Raw genomic sequence first — 19,669 nt, forward strand, 5'->3', positions numbered from 1 at the left:
AATAAGTCTAATGTTTGTAATACCATAAGATAATGTTCTACCGGCCTATCCATAATTTGAAAAAATGTCCAAGTCAGGAATAGGTTTTTATTTATTTTTTTTTAAACTAATCACAATCTTACAAAAATCCAAAGATAAATTTACACAGACAAAATAAGTTATCTGCAAATAATCATATAAAACAACCAAAAACATCTATTGATTTCTATATATTTAAGAAAATATCAGACTTTAACCCATGCGTGCACTACAGTTAAATGATCTCATATATATACCCGTAATGTAGCAAAAAGAATGCAGAATCGCTCCGAAACAATTTTGGAGAAAATAAATGAAACTGCATTGAAAATAACAGTCAAATTATTCATAACAAACCATTTTGAGGCTGTAAATACCTTTCATCTAAAAACTTAACTTTATTTTAATGAAGAACTCAACACTTTTTCACCTACATTTTTTACTCGCTTCATTTACACACCATGTTGACCGGACCTCGGGATATTTCATAATATTTACATTTTCCAGTGTCTTTGTCTGTGATAACACTACGTATCGATTTTGTACTATATAACCCATAACTTGAAATTAGGGCACCAGCGGGGTTTGCTTATTTATATTTAAATCTTAAATCTTAAAATGGCTTAAAATTATATAAACTAGATGATAACCCGCCCGAGCGCGGGAATTAACACTTAACAAATAAATGACATAATGCAATATTGTTGAATCATATATTTTTTCCGTATATATTGTGTCCGAATTTTTTCTTCATGCGCGGATCTAGAGGGGGGTTAGGGGGTCCACCCTCTCCCTGTAAAATTCAAATTTCTTTAAATACCAAACGATCCCTATATTGGATCTGCAAAAGTGTGTTCACCACCTTCCTCTCATTTTTGCTATTTTGGGCTTGTTTATCGATAATGAAAGTAGGTTTTTGATTAATTTCACAATAATAACGTATCAGATAAAATTCAATTATACCTAACGGACATCATCACCCATGTGTTGAAATATCAAAGGTGTAAGTCAGTTCTCTGGTGCAGGCATTTTTAGTTTATTTGCAAAATGCCTTGATTTATAAGTATAGATATAAGTGATAAGGAATCATTTTTTGAATATTATGAGCTGATAATTTCGATCGGGGCGTGATCAAATCTATCATAAAACCCTTCTACCATTATCCCAGTTTTCGAATCCGTCATCTCCAACTTGCCTATCGCCGATTAATCCATACCGACATGCCAATCGTTAATTCTGAGTCCGATATTACCATTTTGCCATTCTCTGAGTCCCCCATTTCTGACCTGTCGATCACCAAGTAACCCATTACCTTTATGCCAGTCCATCATCACTGAAATGTCTATTGTTTATTTCGAATATATTATTTCCATTTCCAAAATTTATGACTCCATCTTTTTCATGTTTGCCATTTTCGTCGCCATGTTTTCTGTTTGCAAATTTCACGTGTTTAACTGTTCCACCATTCCCTCCATTTCTATGATAGTATCTAACAGAAAGATTGATTACGCAGGCAATGAGCAGAAAACGAAATACGTAGAATGACATTTCAAATCCCAGATTCTAAAAAGGTACGTAAAATCAAGTATATGACAATCAAACCATTGTTTTCCTTTTAAAATTCACAATGTGGAAAGGTCCCATCATTTTGCCTGTTGTATGCTTTTAGAAGAAGTTAATTAAAATTCACATTAAGAAGTTCAAAGTGACTGTTCAATGTCTACATAGCACACGTATATTTAATACAACACATACATGTATCACTTATCGAATATTTAAAAAACTATCAAATTGGAAATCGACATGAACCTGAAGAAGTTAAAGGAAACAAATTTTTGAAAAATTTTAACGGTCGTTATTGATTAAAGGTATCTACAATCTTGTGAATCTTGATTTAAATGCCATCCTAAGAACAATACTTGGACAAACATCTTTATATTGAGAATTAAGAAGTCTTACTCGTGATACGTTTTCTCAGCTGGTATTCAATATAGATTGTTTAAGCAACTCTAGTAATAGTTGTCAAAAGTTGTCAAATTATGCCTCTCAAATCCTTATTATGCATTATTATCTCACTAAAATCCCGTTTTTATCCCAAAACTTTGCCAACTTTAAAACAAGCAGTGATCAATATATGGAAGATTTGCATTTCAAGTTTTAATTTTGGTGAATTACGAGGAATATCGGTTTATCCCCAACGCGTGTGAATACATCAGCGTAGATATTTTGTCAAGGTAAAATTTGTTATGCAGATAAAACCTTTCAACAGCGCTTGATTAATTATAATTTGTAAATATAATGATATTGGAGGAAAAAGTTACTTATTTTTTAATGAGTTGTACAGCGCTATTACTACTCACATTTTCAACATCTTCAAGAACTACTGGGCCAATTTTAACCAAACTTTGCACAAATCATCCTTAGGCAAAAGGGATTCAAAGTTGTGAAAATAAAGGGACACACCTTTTTACAAAGGGAGAAATCAATAATAAAAAAATTGAGAATTTTTCAAAAATCTTCCTCTCAAGAACCATTAAGCCAGGAAAGCTGAAACTTGTGTGGAAGCATCCTCAGGGAGTGTAAATTCAAAGTTGTGAAAATAAGGACCCCCGGAAGTAGGGTGGGGCCACATTGAGGAGTCGAAGTTTTACATAGGAATATATAGAGTCAATCTTTTAAAATCTTCTCCTCAAAAACTAATCAACCAGGATAGCTGAAACTTGTGTGGAAGCATATTCAGGTAGTGTAAATTCAAAGTTGTGAAAATCATGATCCCCGGGGGTAGGGTGGGGCCACAATGGGGGTCAAAGTTTAAAATCTTCTTCTCAGACACTAATCAGCCGGGAAAGCTGAAACTTGTTTGGAAGCATCCTCAGGTAGTGTAGATTTAAAGTTGTGAAAATCATGGTCCCCGGGGGTAGGGTGGGCCAAAATTGGGAGGGGGTGTCAAAGTTTTAAATGGCTTTGGACACGATTTTACTGAAAAATTTCAAATTTTATTTTTCCATTTTCAATGTTTATACTGATAATAAGAGAAGTTTTTATGCATTGTCAAAATTTAAAAGTCAAATATTAAGTTATAAGCAAGAAACAGAACTCATAATTCTTTGTTTTGTAAACAAAGCTCGAATATTGTCATTTATGTCATATGAGTTGTATTGGTGTAAGTTTCAATCAAATGTATCTTTCTTTTGTTGATAACAGTATTTATGAAGATATTGAATAAGTTTAAATTGTTTTTACATGTAATTTTGTCTAAGAAATGGTAATTCTCTACATTACATTTTTTGTAAACAACTATAAGACTCGAGCTTTGTTTACATAACAATCAATTCTTACCTCTGTATCTCGCTTGTAACTTGACTTTAACATTTAATATTTTGGTCAATCTTTTAAAATGCACCAGTAAACCATTTTATACATAAAAAATGAAAATAAAATTGTTGATCTCAAATCGTGTCCAAGTCTCTTTAAATAGGAATATGTAGAATAATTTTTAAAAAATCTTCTTCTCAGAAACTAATCAGTCAGATGATTCTTCATAATTTTTAAGACATAGGCCCAGGGCAATTCTTCGGCCTCACAAGAAGGTTCAGAGTTTGATGTAGGTTTATATCCCATATATAAACAATTGTTAAGGACCATTTTGAGAACTGAAATACTGAACATGTGATATGACTATTAAATCATCCTGTTAGAAAAGGGACTAATGATTATAAACATAAGAATATCCAGGGGGTAAGATGGATTTTATTTATACAGGATTTAATTGTTTATTTCGAATAGTCCAGATAGTTTATATGATTCCATTAAGCTGATTTTATCATACCTATTGTTCCTCAGGTGATCGATGTGGCCCATGGCCCTCTTGTTTGGAAATACAGGACCCCAAACAGAAATGACAAAATCCCTGAAATGTTTGCTAAAATTTGACATAGAAATTAATAACCTAAGAAATCAAACAAATATTTATAGTTTGAACAATAATTTTATGATGGTCTTAATACAGTATGAAGATGAACACGTGTAGTGACTTTATAAGCAAAATCTAAGTTACAGTTTAAAAATTCTTGCTTTATACCGGTGGCTTCAAAGGCCAGTACATAATTAACACAACACAGATACTACAGAATTTTAGAGTAATCAAATTAAAACGCACATGAACAAATTTTTAGTAATGACATCTTTCAAATACTTTGCATACAAATAGACATACATTTATTGTCTCATTTAAAAGTAAAACAAGTAGGGGTCACTTTAGAATTAGGTCTCGTTTTACACTTCCTTTCTCGATTCTTTTAGAAAATGGTAAGCCACGTTTATTTACCGTGAAAATGTGTATTCTTTAGATTAAATTAATTGTCCAATAATACTTTTATCAATTTCATTTAGGTGCGAAAAGGCAAATCTACCGCCTATTTCTAATCGATGGCTCAGAGGCCCTTTGATTGTATGGATTTATAGATGCTATAACTTCTTGAATGTACTGATTAATGGCGCCTATTACTTGATCTTGATTAAAAATTTAATGCTTATCTTCGCTTATCTTCTAAATGTACTAATAGAATTTTACGTAAATAATTAACATTAATTCATTCACAAATTAATTTCATGACAATTTTCGCCTTTGTTTGAAAATATCACAAGATCAACCATGAGTGCCAAGGCAAAAGAGGCAACCAAAACAGGCGACAGGACAGATACACAGACCAGGTTAACGCAGGCTGACCACAACAGACAAGATGTCAAGGCTCACCTGGCACTCCCACAGCCCCAGGCAGTCCAACATCCCCTAGGCGGTCTCACTGCATCAGGTTGCCCTGTTACAACAGGCAGCCCCACCGCAGCATGCAGTCCCACCACAGCAGCAAGCCCAGGATCATGCGGGTATTGTGATTTTTATTCCCCCTGTAGCAGCAACACAACATACTACTACTCTATTGCCTGGAGTTATTTCAACTGTTGATACTGGGCTCACATCTACATGCGTAGATACAGGCATAACCTCCACTATCACCTCAAGTCATCAGCCTACTCCACAACCAATCACGTAAACCAAACAATTTAACAAAAAATCATCACAATGGAATTTGACAATCTGGGAACATTATTGGTAAAGGACCCCATTCATGTCCAACCAACATCTACTCTGACAATTGATGCACAGGGTAACATCATATCACAACCAAAACCTACTTCCAAAATAACTTCTATAGAAAAATGGACGGATGCATATCTCATTTATTTTAGCATCCACACAGCAGTGCAGCCACTGAAATCACAGCAGCTTTTCAAATATATGCACGATGTTCGCTTAGAAGCACAGAATTCAAACAGTAGGGTTTCGTACGTTGAACAGTTTAGGTTGAGAATCGCACACAACTCTTCACAGGACTGGGGATTCATAGAAACAAAGCTTTGGTTGCTATACATGACCACAAATTCACATAAACCTTCAAATACCCCTCGCCACAATGCTTTGATTCCAATCTGATTACATACACAGGTGCCTTAAGTGCATTGACACGCAGCCATCTATGATGTGCAACAGTGCTAACCCAACTCCGAGTCATTCAAATAACACCTTTCGGGCATCCACTCCAGTCCGCAACAACTTACCCAACATTCGGGTCTTAGTCACCACCTCACCAAACACGCATCAACCAATCGTGACGGGAACTCTCGTCAACCCCAAAGACAAATGGGTCCTAGGATATTCTCCAATTATCAATTATTTGAATCAATACTCAGATAGTGTCTCAGGAAGGTATTTGGAGGATGGGCTAAAACATGGCTTTAAATTACAATACTCTGGACCACGCATTTCGAAGTATTAAAAAAACTTGTGTGCAGCCTCTGACAATGGGGATGTTCTTTTGGAAAAAAATACGTATTAAAGTTTTGGCAGGTCGAATGTCTGGCCAATACTTACTTTCCCCATGCCTAATTGACATGTATCTCCCATAGGCGTCGTACCCAAAGCTGATGAAGGATGGCGTATGATAACACACTTATCCTACCAACTCTCGTTTAGTATCAATGAAAACATAGATCCACAGTTCACAACGGTTACATATACTTCATTCGAAACAGTGGTCCAGACCATTGGCACGATAGGACCCAGGGCTCTATTAGCCAAGCTCGACATTGAAATGCTTTGGCCTTCTGCCAATTTACCCAAGGGACTTTGAACTTTTGGGAATTTACATTAATGAGGCTCATTACACCGACAGATGCCTTCACGTTGGGTGTTCAATATCGTGCAAAATATTAGAAACTGTTTCGACTTTCTTAGAATGGGCTGCCAATTTTAAAAATATTTTTAAAAATATAGTCTCTTACTAAATTCTATTAAAATGTTATTTTTTAAAAACAATTTTATACCGTATAGTTTTTTTTGGGCATTGTAAAATATAAATATACTACTAGAATGAATATGTGATGCAAAATTTTCAGACTAGAGGTGACCCAAAATGGCTACCCAAAACGTAAGGAGCGAACCTCTTTAAGAAAACTGTGGTGTATAAATTCGATGCAATAGCGTACAAATTGAATACTCTTCTGGATTTCTTTAAAACTTAATATTTCGAATTTGTACGTCGATGTATAATTTTATTAGCTTTCGCAAACATGTTAGTGGGAGTCGTGTGCAATGTACAGGGAAATTACTGACGCCAAAACAACTTTAGAGTTCGCAAGGCTTACTGGAGCTTGGCACGGCGCTTGTTATAATATTTTTAGGGGTTTGGATTTTGACTTTTTTTTAATTTATGTATTTGTATTTAATTTTTTTTTTTACCCCATATATCAAACCCTTGGATTGATGGAGGCAGAAATGTCATGAATATAAATTATAGATACATTTGTATTTAACAGTTAAAAAATTTCTGTAAGGAATTGAATAAATCACGAACAATAATAGATTACATTCAAACTTCATATGAAAATAAACAATTTATATAATATAACAAAACAAATGTATTTGTTGGTTTATTTTACATTGAAAATTCTATTATGGGAGATTAAAAATTTCTCAGCAAAACACCTTGTAATTTTATAACTTCAGAATAAGAGCTGTATTTAAAGATAGAGAAAACACAATGCCTTTTTCAAGATTAAATATTCAGAGTTTTTCTTGGCTAAATGACAGACACGAGTATATAAAACTGTTACGGTTGAATTGATGGACAATCTGAAGATAAACCAACCTCTTCAATTGATAAAACAATCAGTTGTTTTGTTAGTTTACACTGTGAAAAAAATTATAAGCATATCAAAATATATCATTAAATTCTAACAACACATTAAACAAAATGTAAATTCATAATTCGATGTGATGCTGCTGATTCAGAAGGCAGTAGGTTTCAGTACACAAAAGTAAAAGAAAAGTAACTTTGCGTTTCTTTTATGAATATAAAGTTCAACCAGACGTTTCGTATGAAAGAGAGAGGGATAAAGAAAGAGAGAAAGAGAAAGAAATAGAGTATGAGGTAAAATTGGCCCAAAAATGTGGTCCCATTTAACCATACAAACACTCTCTCTCTCTCTCTCTCTCTCTCTCTCTCTCTCTCTCATCACAAATCATGAACATCTTATCTCTATATGTGGTCCCAAAAAGTTATCGCAAACACAACACTTATAAGGCTGCAAAGGTACGTCCCATCCCTAGCTGGATACAATTTCGACAGAAGTACTTAGAAGCACGGGAATGCTGATAGATTATCACGTTTACCTGTAATTTGTGCGTTTGGCTAATTGGCAGACTAAAAAAAACCTGAAAACATATTTTTCATGTTAGTCAGCTTGAACCTTGAGTCAATCCAGCGGGTAACTAGACGATAGTATCTCATTTTAAAAAGATTTTTGCAACATCATGTATGGTAAAGCTATAAATTTATAGTCTAAAGAAAAAAAACTTACTTTACACGCCACAGTGAACTTACTGTTCACCAGAACTGTTTATTTTGGAGAGAACAAGTGATAGTTTCGTGATCACTGCGGGTCGAGTTATAAACCAACCATGTCTCTTTGGCGTTGTGTGTCGGATTTCAAGAAGTAAAGAAAGCACCACCAGCCGCTCTTTTTGCTATATAATTAACACAAACATCCCATTCAAACCTTTGATGGGTCCCAAGAGATGTTTAAAAAGGTAAAGGAATGTGTGGGTAAACATCTTTAAAATGTTTCTTATTTAGAAATGCAAAGCTATATTTTGCAGGATAATTATATATGAAACCATCCAAATTCTTATTTTTTGGTACAACAACTACTGAAACAACACAAACATTAGTATTGGTATTTGACTTTATTTGATTTTATTAGAGTAAGCTGCGTAAATCAGAGATTAAGCAAATGCTACTAAGGTAAGCGATGTGACCACAGGACCGCTTTTAAACCAATTTGTGCAAGCAAATAAGTAAAAAAAAGCTCGGTCGGTTTTTATGATATCTGAATTAAATGTAATGCTAAAATTGTATATGAGTAACGGCACTATATACACCCAAAGTTATATTAAGAATCCTTCAACAACAAACTAGATCTTAATTTCGTTAAGAATATGCCTTCTGTTTATAAAAAATTTCGCACAAGTATTACATTATGAAAAAAAACACCCTACGTGTCAATTGTTAATCTTTCTTTTTGGCATCGTAGCTGAAACGAAAGAAAACTGTTCGTTGCTTTGCAAATAACTTTGTTCAGTATTTTTTGATATGGTATATTTTGTTAAAGATTGCTGATTACAGTTATTGAATGTGTATGTATAGTAATTAGCTTTTTGAAAATATTTTTTTGCCGTTAACAAGAATCCGTTTACCAATATTTGATTTTTGATTTTGAAGTCTCCCGAGCGAAATTAGAAGGCTTTTTTTACGCTTCTGAGTGTTCCTCTTTTTCGCCCCTGAACTTGTACATCGCATTTCTCAGAGACTGAATTCTACAGAATTGTACAAAACTTTAGGATAGGATAGGTCTGCATACCTTATTGAGCACCCACTTTTCAACTTTGGGGTTGGTCAACCACATACTTGGGGGTCTGATGGGAGTGGGGTTTGACATTGAATCCTTTGAGAAAATTTTTTTTCACTCTAATGCAAATGGTTATAAATTATAAAATTTAATTAATTTATTTTATTATTTTCAAAAGCATATATTGACTATCACAGACATTGTATTCGATTTGTTAGATCTGATTCCTGGGGCCATCCCCCAAACCCTAGAAATTAAAAATTAATTTATACCCCATTACGGTTTGGATCCTGACCGCTAAACCATATTTATTTTTGTTCATTGTGTAAAGTAGCTTGTTAATTGTTTCAAACAGTATCAAATGGTATGTAGGTAATGGGGACTCCGGGGTGGTCCTTACCCCTCCTGGAACAGGAAGTGCCCAAACATCTTGATTACGGGCAAGATCCCTACCCATAAATCATAAGTATTTTTGTTCCTCGGGTCATATCTGTTTTCCTGATATGCATTAAATGACTCATGAGGAACATCATAAAATTTCAGAAAGAAAAATAATCAAGAGTTTAATATTTTTTTCAAGTCCAACCCATGTTGGTCATACTAACCCCCAATGGTGTCCTCGGTCGTTTTGAAGACTTTATTATCGCCCTGATTATAATTACATCGTGTTATGCAATGGTTTGTATTTAAACATACTAATTTGATGTCGATACACAAAAGGCATTTTCATTATAAATTTATGTTGTAATTCAAAGGCATTTAATTTACATTTCTTTTATTCTTTGCTTATATGCCATGACAAAAAAATGCACGTTGGGGCTTGAATAGAGTAAAATAGTGAAGTTGGCATTTTACCATAATTCTAATATAAATGGGTGTCCAAAGATCGTATAGGCTTCAGGTCTGTAATAAAAACACACACTCTGAACTGCACCAATTTTAATGACACACATTTTATTATTATAATGAAAACCATTCATCTTTTAATTGATTGTCCAAGGTTTCAGAGCTTTAATTAAAACAATAATTTTCAAGAAAGACAAAACCTTTTTTAAATTCAAAAATCAGCAGTGGGTACATAATATGTTCAGTAAATCGCATAATAAAAAAAAAAAAAAAAAACATCTGCCTTTTTAAAATTATAAAGAACCAGGTTATTTATTCTTTAAACAATACAACCTGAGAGTTAATTTATATACAATGTTTTATAGACTGGTGGTACACCGCTTTAATGTGAAATTTGTTTTGCTTAAAGTATACATGTTTGTATGTTTAAATTTAATGTAAATATGCCTCGTTTATTGTTTTATTTTAAAAATCTTCAAGAAACAAGCACAAATTTCAAAATAAAAATCGTCTGACATGCACTTTTATATGCTTCTGTCATTTTAATAGAAATTTAAGTACCCTAGTGCTGGTTATTTTCTACTTCAAGTCATCAAAATCTTTATTGTTTAGTTATAAAACTTTTTGAATATTTTTCTTAAATTGTAAATATTTAAATGTTATCTTCCATTATACAATTGTTATAAACACTTATTATTACATTCAAAATTTCCAAATGTGAGCAGTTTTGGCAAGTACATAAGCAATTTTCTCTTTTAATCGCTGGAATTATTTTACTTGCATAAATACTAGGGCTGTCACGGGTACCCAAAGAAAAAACCGAGAACCGCGGAACAATTTGTTCGGTTCGGTTTCGGTTCTGTTTTTCCGGATTTCGGTTCGGTTCCGATAGGTGTAATAGAATCTGTATGACAAATGGCGTCGAAAATGAAAGGTTCAGTAGTAGTGTGGACTCGTAGTTTTAATCAAACAATGACATGTATACAACAGTTTTGGCCATGTATACCGATTATTCATTCATCCTAAATAAAAGCATCATGCGATTTACCTGTGTATAAAGGAGAAATACTTGTTCATTAAAACAAAGATGGCGGCTTACGATTAGGACATCGAACAAATTTCAATATTTGTTAATAGAAATGTCTAGGGTAAGAATTTCCTTTGATTTAATAATAGTGAGATTGAATTAGGAAAGCCAGAAGTCAAATCCATCCAAAATAATGTGGGAAAATCTGCGTCGTTACTGAAAACAGAACACACGGTGTGCATTACCTGCAACTTGAAAATACATGAATATATTATATATTTTACTCGTTTCAAAAAAATAAATATTACTTACTTTGTTAACATGTTTAATTTATCAGATTTCCTGTAACCATTTATTAAAATAAGCATAAAGATCTTAAAACGAATCGAAAGACATGTATTGAAAAATCGGCCACAGGTAAACTTAATTTATTACTATCAAGAAAGGAACCTCATAATGAAAACAGAAGTTTACAATGATTGATTTCTAATAATCCTTTGTAGTACATAAGGCTTTAAAATGTTCAGTAAGTTATATGTGGTGAATTTATTCTATGATTGGAACTAATATAGTTTTTTTTTTTATTTAATTTAAAATCATCAAATTGAATTTAAATTTCTAATCAGGAAACTAGTTATTGTGTTAAAGATTGTTATGAAAGAGTGTAGAAATAGAAAAAAAAATAAACCTTTGAAGTTACAAAAAACTTGAAAGTTGACCCGAACCGAAAAACCCAAAACTGAACCGAAAATTTTACGACCCGACCCGAAACATTTAAGAACCATGACAGCCCTAATAAATTCTAGATGAAATATTTTAAAAATATGTAGTTTTCACATTCTTCAATTAACTATGCTCTCTACCTTATGCATTGGCCTTTAAATTTTAATTCTTTTTTTTATCCTTATATTATTTTTCCATTGCTTAAGTAATCTAAGACTTTTTCAATCAATTTTGTTTTAAGAACCTTTTTTTCAGATTTTCCTCTTATTTAAAGCAGTTTTTCAAGCATATGATATCATTTTATCACCAAATTTTCATCCAGAAAAAAGTTGATTGATAATAATAAATTGAATGTGTATGTACTTGATAGTTTCGATATTTTTTCTCCACGAGACAGAAATACTTTTTTTTTAAAGTAGCACATAGTATAGACTTATTACAACTTCGAAATGCATTTACACAAAATCTGTTTTTAGTTTGAATTTGTAAACTTTAATTGTAATCTAGGCACCGACACATTATTCTGTCAAGTCATTTCTTTACATAAAACCTCCGAAACGAGCTATTTGCAGAACCATCAGTGCAATCAAATATTAACCAATTATCTTTCGAAATATGTTTCTTTTTACCTTCCTTGATAAAGACATCAACTTGTAGGCCGCTTTTCTATTTATATCGCATTTTTCAAAGTTATGTTTACCCGTGTAAACTACGTTTATATACGAAGCAAAGTTTCGGTTAAGGCGTATTTTGATTCTCTCGAATGTGTCATCAGTCATCAAATTAGGCGGACTTTCAATGTTGTTTCCATCAAATGATATCTGAACTAGTATGATATCTTCGTTTTCTAGAGTGAAAAAAAAACAATCAAGGCAATAAGAAACGTCATGCACGTCATATCTCATTGAGCTCAATATTTAGATTTTAAAAATTGAAATGAAAAGTGATTAAGTATTGCTTAAATGTTTCTTATTCAAAATATGATCTAAAATAAAGACTTAAATTGCGTAGTAAAACCTCAAACATTTTTAACAATTACCTTTTAGCAAATGTTTTTTTATAATGTCTCCAATGTCTTTGGAGAGTACGTCTTCATTGTTTTGCATGTTTTTTGAAGGCAACTCAAGGACTAAGAAAATTCGTCCAACAGTTGGTTCGTCAACATTAAGTTTTCTCAATGATATATCCTGAAGAAATCTTCCACAGAAATGTTCGAATGCATTGTATGCTTGGTCGTTTTGACAGTAATATAAATCTATCAAGAGTTAGGAATTAAAACAGTGTGAAAGCAGATATATGCATACGGTTTTAAAAATCAGAGGCTGTAATGTGTGAGTGTCTCATGTGTAATTAATTTCAACATAGATAAATTACATTAAAATAAGCATTATACCTATCATTTTTTCTAGATCAATTTCAAGTTCTTCAGGGTATATATTTATTAAAAACTTCCGTAAAAAAACCTTTACAGAAATATGTTAGATAACTGTGTAACCGGATGAAGGTTGAGTATAGAATGTATATTAACAATACAGTTGCATTAAATGCAAAAAAAGATAAAAAATATAAATGTATATTAACATGATAACGACAATATCAAGAATAACCTCACGTATACCTTTTATTTCTTTCTTTCTTTATTCATTATGAACAAAATTATCAATGTCTCTTATTCTTTACTGCCAGTACTGGAAACGATGATACGTGCCTACTTTATTATTTCTTACTTAAACTTTTACAAAATCATTATACATGTACAATTCTGCATATATATGTATAACGTTTGATAAATGGAAAATTTGACCAACTTAAAAAATCGATAAGAAGAAAAAAAGACGTTAACAATAGTAAATTGTAAACTCAAAGAAAAAAAGCTATGAATGTCGGTTAATTAAGACAATGATTAGATTTGAAACTAAAGATATGGGTTTTTTTTTTACTGGGTTTGCATATCACGTTTACATTCTTTACCAAAAAAAAATTAAAGGTACGTTCGGACGTATCCTGGTTGTTGAAAAATTTAATTTTACAAAACATATAATCTTTCATCACTGCAATGGCAAGTGCAAATATGTGTACAATTGCGTTCAGATATAATTTTAATTTTTTTGCGGGTTTTCAGATACAGCTGATAGACAAAACTTTGATAATTAGAATGCAAATCTAAATTAAATTGAAACAACAAAGCATTAGAATACAATGTTTGTTTGGTTTGTTTCTCTGTTATTAGTCAAGAAAAAGTATATTTTTAACACATTGTTAACTGTTCCAACTGTCCCAGATAGGATGTTTTTGAGATGAAAAATGTGTTATTTACTTTAAATGAATTTCAGACAAAATAGTTATATATTAATTATACATAAAAAGTTGAAAACTTAGAAGTGGCAAAAATTGCCAGAAAATACCCAATAAAGATTAAAAAGGTTTCACTATTGCAACATATAAACTTACCTGATTCCCGCCTGCAAAAAATAGTTTGTCCAACGAACCTTTTTGCTGTTAAATATAAAAAAGAAACTATTTCCCATTGTATGAAAATTTAAAAACCCGCAGGCATGTTCACAAAATCTTCCTAGGATATGACCCTAGTGTTTAGAAAATATGACTAAGGAAAAAAGTTAGGAACATCTTAAGATCAACTTTGGGTTTACATTAAGCTGTAGCTCGATGGTAACTAAGAAATGTTCTACGTTCGGATATCTTTACCTACTAAAATAATTCTTATTTTTCATCTTAGTATAGAATTTCAGGGACTTGAATGTACAGCTATAAATCATTAAAAACATTAAACAATTCAATTGAAGTACTCAAATTAAACTACTGATAAGAAACAATACATAGGGACAATTTATCTGTTCTTCGATATGAAAATATAAATTAGCATCTTTACAATTGATCAGAAGAAACTTGACTTTGAAAAAGCCACTTAAATCGTCGTAAAATAAGAACCCCTGATTGGAAATTCCCTTTGGTAAAATGCCAACATGTACATAAGAAGTTTCTAACACGACATCTGCCTTTGAAACAAAAAATACGTGCATACTTTGTCAAGAAAAACTAATCTAATCTTTTTTATGTTTCAATTAAAAAAAGAAAAGAAAAACCTTTATTAGAAGAGGGACTTAACACTGAATCAAAGTACTGAAGTACTGACGGGAGTTGATTTTATCGATTATTATTTATCTTAAAATCAACGATATATTATTTTGCATGGCAAGTAGTTTCCTATATGTATTTGAATTACGCACATTTTTTATCATATGAATTCTCCCACATGAATTTCATGAAAACCCAGTATGAATCACGTTGTGTAATATTCAAAGAATTATTCAAATAAACTACGTATCAGTAATCGAGACAGTAATGAGAAATTGCATGGACCCAAGCAAAATTGAACTCTAGTCTCGTTCATCCAGACTCTCAGCTGGTCTCCATCGTAGATTTCCCTGCGTGCACACAAAATTAAATGAAGGCCCGGTGCTCCAAGATGTCCACTGACGTCAACGATTTTGACTTATTTTTTTGAAGCGTTGTTCGTTCAAATTCGGTTAGAATTTTTTTTCAATTTAATTGAAAATTTTCCAAAATGACCTTCAAAAGTTATTGTGATGTCATTTGAAATATCGTTAATAATGCGTAAATATCGTTAACAAAATTTAAAAATACTGACTTGCTTCATGAAGCGTATCTTATCAAAATAATAAAGCTGTATATTTTTTATGGTGCATTGGAAACAAACAAATCTGTACATGTTCCTTAGAGAATACGTCAGGGTTAAATCTGGAAAGTTTCGCTTGTATTACGTTAATACTCCGCTCACAATCGAACTTGTCCGCCCACTTATCTAAAAACCCTCGTAAAACGGTTTTTCTTTGTTTAAATTTGAAAAAAATATAAGAACACTGCAAATTTTAGTTTATTGAAGAAACTTAATGAAAAGAATGATTAGAAACAACACATAGATAACAATTTATCTGTTCTTTGATATGAAAATGCAAATCTGCTTTTTCAATCAAAGAATTATAGAATTGATAAGAAGAAACGAAACTCTAAAAAAACAAACACGTTTTAATTGACATAAAATAAACGCACTTGATTGGAATTTCCGTCTAATAAAATCCCAACATGCACAACAGAGGTTTCCAACACAATATGTGCCTTTAAGGTAGTTCATACTCGGCACTAAATGGGCTCAATCATTAAAGGTTTAGCTTAAAACGATAAATATACATTCTAGCAATACATATACAAAAGAAAATATGTATGTTTACATGCTAGTTTGTTTGTTATCACCTCTCAGACGGGTGTACCCCCTTGCGAAAATTATTGACAATTATGAAATTTGCCAGACGTCCGTTTTTCCTAAAAATAATTACCAATTTTGAGAAAATTAGAACTAAACATACAAAATAGAGTATAAATATTTATTTAAGCCATATCTCATCAATAATTTTGCGCAAATTTTTGTAAGTAAGTACGCTTTATGGACCTATTGTATCAAAATAGAGTATAAAAAATGCAATGCTAATATCGCGTTTGGTAATCGTTTTTACTATTTTATGGACTCAAACTTAAATTCATGGTGTTTATTTTATAGATTGACATCTTAGAAAAAAGATTTGGTAAAATAAATTATACGTTGAGGATTACTTTTCACGCTATAAGCTCTAAACCAAGTAGACCCTGACGAAAAAAATCCGTAAAAATCACATTTTGCAACAGTTTTCTGCCTAGATCTGTCAACAATGTAAGATATCATTTAAACATTAATTAATTGATGATTGATTAAATTCGAAATAGCTTCTGTCTCTAAATTTAAACCGGTTTTAGTAAAAGAAAAAGAAAAATTCGGGGGGGGGGGGTCAAAACAAAGAAGATATAAGCATACCTGAGATCCTGGTTAATCAGAAACTTCGTTTTTCATTTTACTTTAACAGAATCGAGTTTCTCAACATTAATCATTTCTATCTCTCATAGAATACATATATTACCGTTCTAATTGCTTATTATTTCCACTGTTTACAACAGCGATGTAAAATCAAATACCGGGTATCAAAAACGCTTTGTAAAAGTCGAACCAATATTGTAAAATCCGTATTATGACGTAGTGCGATACTCGGATTACTTTAAAACCAAGAAAAAAACATGTATAAATATTGAAAAAATAATAAATCGATGCATCAATAAGCAATTTTTTTTTAATTCATCAAAAAATGGATCTAACACAAAACAATTTCGTTGAAGTAATCGGATGTAAAAGTGATTAGAAACAATACATAGGGAAACTGTATGTGTTCGTCGATATGAAAATACAGATCAACTTTTTTCACTCAAAGAATTATAAGAATTGATCAGAAGATACGTAATTTATAAGCAAACACGTTTTAATAGTTGTAAAATAAACTCACCTAATTGGAATATCCGTCTGATAATATTCCAACGTGTACAAAATATGTTTCCAACATAATATCTGCCTTTGAAATAAGAAGGAACCGTGTAAATCTTTAAAAGAATAACCAATTGATACATAAAGAAGTTTCCATTGTTCCAATTTAAATTATTCAAATAGGAACTTAACACTGAAGAACTCTGATTAAAAAAGTGACTAGAAACAATACACAGGGAGAATTAGGCAGCCTTCCTATACCATTAAAACGTAAGTAGGTTATCTTCTTTTTATAGTGCATGTTAAATGGAACAAACACACTAACAATTTAAAAACATAAATCATATTCAAATTTATATGCCTTAACGATAATCTGATAACCCGAGCTCTAGATTGATTTGTCAGTGAGTCTCACGTTTTCAATAAGGAGTCTGAACCCTAATCCGAGACTATCTTGCTGTTTCCTTCACTCTAATTTTTTAACGTTTGAGAAAGAGAACACTATTTTTCTAAGATTTAATAATGTTGACGATATGATCAAATTGACCACACCCTAGATCTGAATCTCTTACCATAGGATCATGTGCATGAATCTCACAATATTGGTAGAGGACTTCATGAGCATTTCAACCGTGGTAAAAGTAAATGTAAAAAATCACATTTGTCTATAAATCATTTTAAAAGTCGTAAAATAAACTCACCTGATTCTAATACCCATCGGATAAAATTCCAACATCTACCAAACATGTTCCAACACAATATCTGCCTTTGAAAGAAAAATAATCCGTGTAAATATTTACAAGAATAACCGATAGACATATATTGAATAAGTTTCTTTTGTTTCAATATAGCTTTTTTGGTATAGGGACATAACACTGAAAAATAGAAAAAACAGTTATTAGAAACAATATATAGGGAAATTTAGCAGCCTTTCTAGACTATTAAAGATAAAAAAGGTTCCATTTATATACTACATATTTAATTTTTATCGATCAGGAGAACTAACACCATAACATCAAAAACATAGACCATATCTAAAATATATACATGTCTTAACGATAACCTGATAAACCTGGCCCCTTAATTGATTTAAATTGTTCAGGCAGTCTCACGTTTGCATATTAAGCTTCATTGCGGAGTGTAATTGTTTGACGTTTGCATTTACATTTTTCTTAAATCCACATGGGTAAAGAAAATACGGCTTATTAATATTTAATGCTTGCTAACTATATGATCATATTGACCCCACCCTAGACTCTGAATCCCTGAACAGTGGACCGTATGCATGAATTAACAATGTTGGTAGTGGATTTCATGGGCGTTTTAATCGTGGTATAAGTAATAGTATAATATGCGATTGTCCTTAAATCATTCAATGGACGTCTGTTCTTCGAAATTTCAACACAAATAAACTGTTTCCATTTAAAGATTTTTAAAAATTGACCCTGAGACAAATATTTAATAAAAAGCCCAATTAAATAGTCGTAAAGAAATAAACTCACATGATTCAGAGATCCATCTGATAACATTCCAGCATCTACCAAGCATGTATCCAACACAATGTCTGCCTTTGAAAGAAACCGTGTAAATATTTACAAGAACAACAGATACATATATACGTTTTTGTTTTTTTTTTATTTTTTTTTTTCAATTTAACTTTATTAGAATAGAGGCATACATGTAGCACTCAAACATTCAAATCATTAAAGCACTCTATATAAAACAGTGACTAGCAATACATTAGGAAAATACCGGATATTCAATGTTTATCGATCGAAATAACTAACACTATAACATTAAAAACATAGACCATATATAATTCATATGTACATGCCTTGACGATAACCTGATAACCCTTGCCCTTAGACTGACTTGTCAGCGAGTCCCATGTTAACATATGAAGCTTTATTGTGGAGTCTAAACCCTAATCCGAGACTTCTCTGACCGTTTCCCTCACTCTCTTATTTTGATGTTTGCATTATTATTTTTTTCTTAAATTTTCATGGGTAAAAAACGATTTTTTAATATTTAATAAATGTTAACGACATGATCATACTGACTCTGCCTTAGGATCCCTGACCATGCATGAATATCCTAATGTTGGTAGAAGGCGTTTGTCTATATATCATACATCTGTTCTTTGATATTAAAACACAAATAAACTGTTTCCATTCCAAAAATTATAAAAATTTATCCTTAGACACATTATTAAAACAAAGCCCCTTTTAAAAGTCGATTCTGATATCCATCAGATAAAATTCCAACATATCCCAAACATGTATCCAACACAATATCTGCCTTTGAAAGAAAAAACTCTTAATATTGACAAGAATAACCAAAAGACATATAAATAAGTTTCTTTTGTTTTTATTTAACTTTATAAGAATAGGGACTAAACACTGAACAAGTGAAAAGCTGTCAACGTTATAGCAAAATGGGTTTCCCTTCTGTGAACTATATGTTTTACGACACATGACATATGACGGTCAAACACAGACGAAGGTAATGCGTTACTTCAAATACTTACCAGCGTCCTTTTTCTAAGAACTATTTGTGTACTTAGCAAAAAGGTAATAATCCAGATTGTCTTGCACCATTGTGGCCTTTTGACCAAATCTTTGCTCAAATTAGGTAATTAAAGGAAAAAAAAAACATTTGCAGATGTAGATATTGGTTAAAAAAAATTATAGCTGCGCTACTCT

At 31.8% G+C, this 19,669-nt stretch overlaps 2 pseudogenes; one reads left to right on the forward strand and one right to left on the reverse strand.

Moving 5' to 3' along the window:
• Window positions 1-4,672: 4,672 nt before the first annotated feature.
• On the forward strand, window positions 4,673-5,773 carry LOC128174422 (uncharacterized; annotated as a pseudogene).
• A 6,401-nt stretch (window positions 5,774-12,174) lies between these two features.
• LOC128171989 (uncharacterized) lies at window positions 12,175-18,504 on the reverse strand (annotated as a pseudogene).
• Window positions 18,505-19,669: the final 1,165 nt, after the last annotated feature.

Source organism: Crassostrea angulata, chromosome 2, assembly GCF_025612915.1.
Source record: "Crassostrea angulata isolate pt1a10 chromosome 2, ASM2561291v2, whole genome shotgun sequence".
Lineage (NCBI taxonomy): Eukaryota > Metazoa > Mollusca > Bivalvia > Ostreida > Ostreidae > Magallana > Magallana angulata.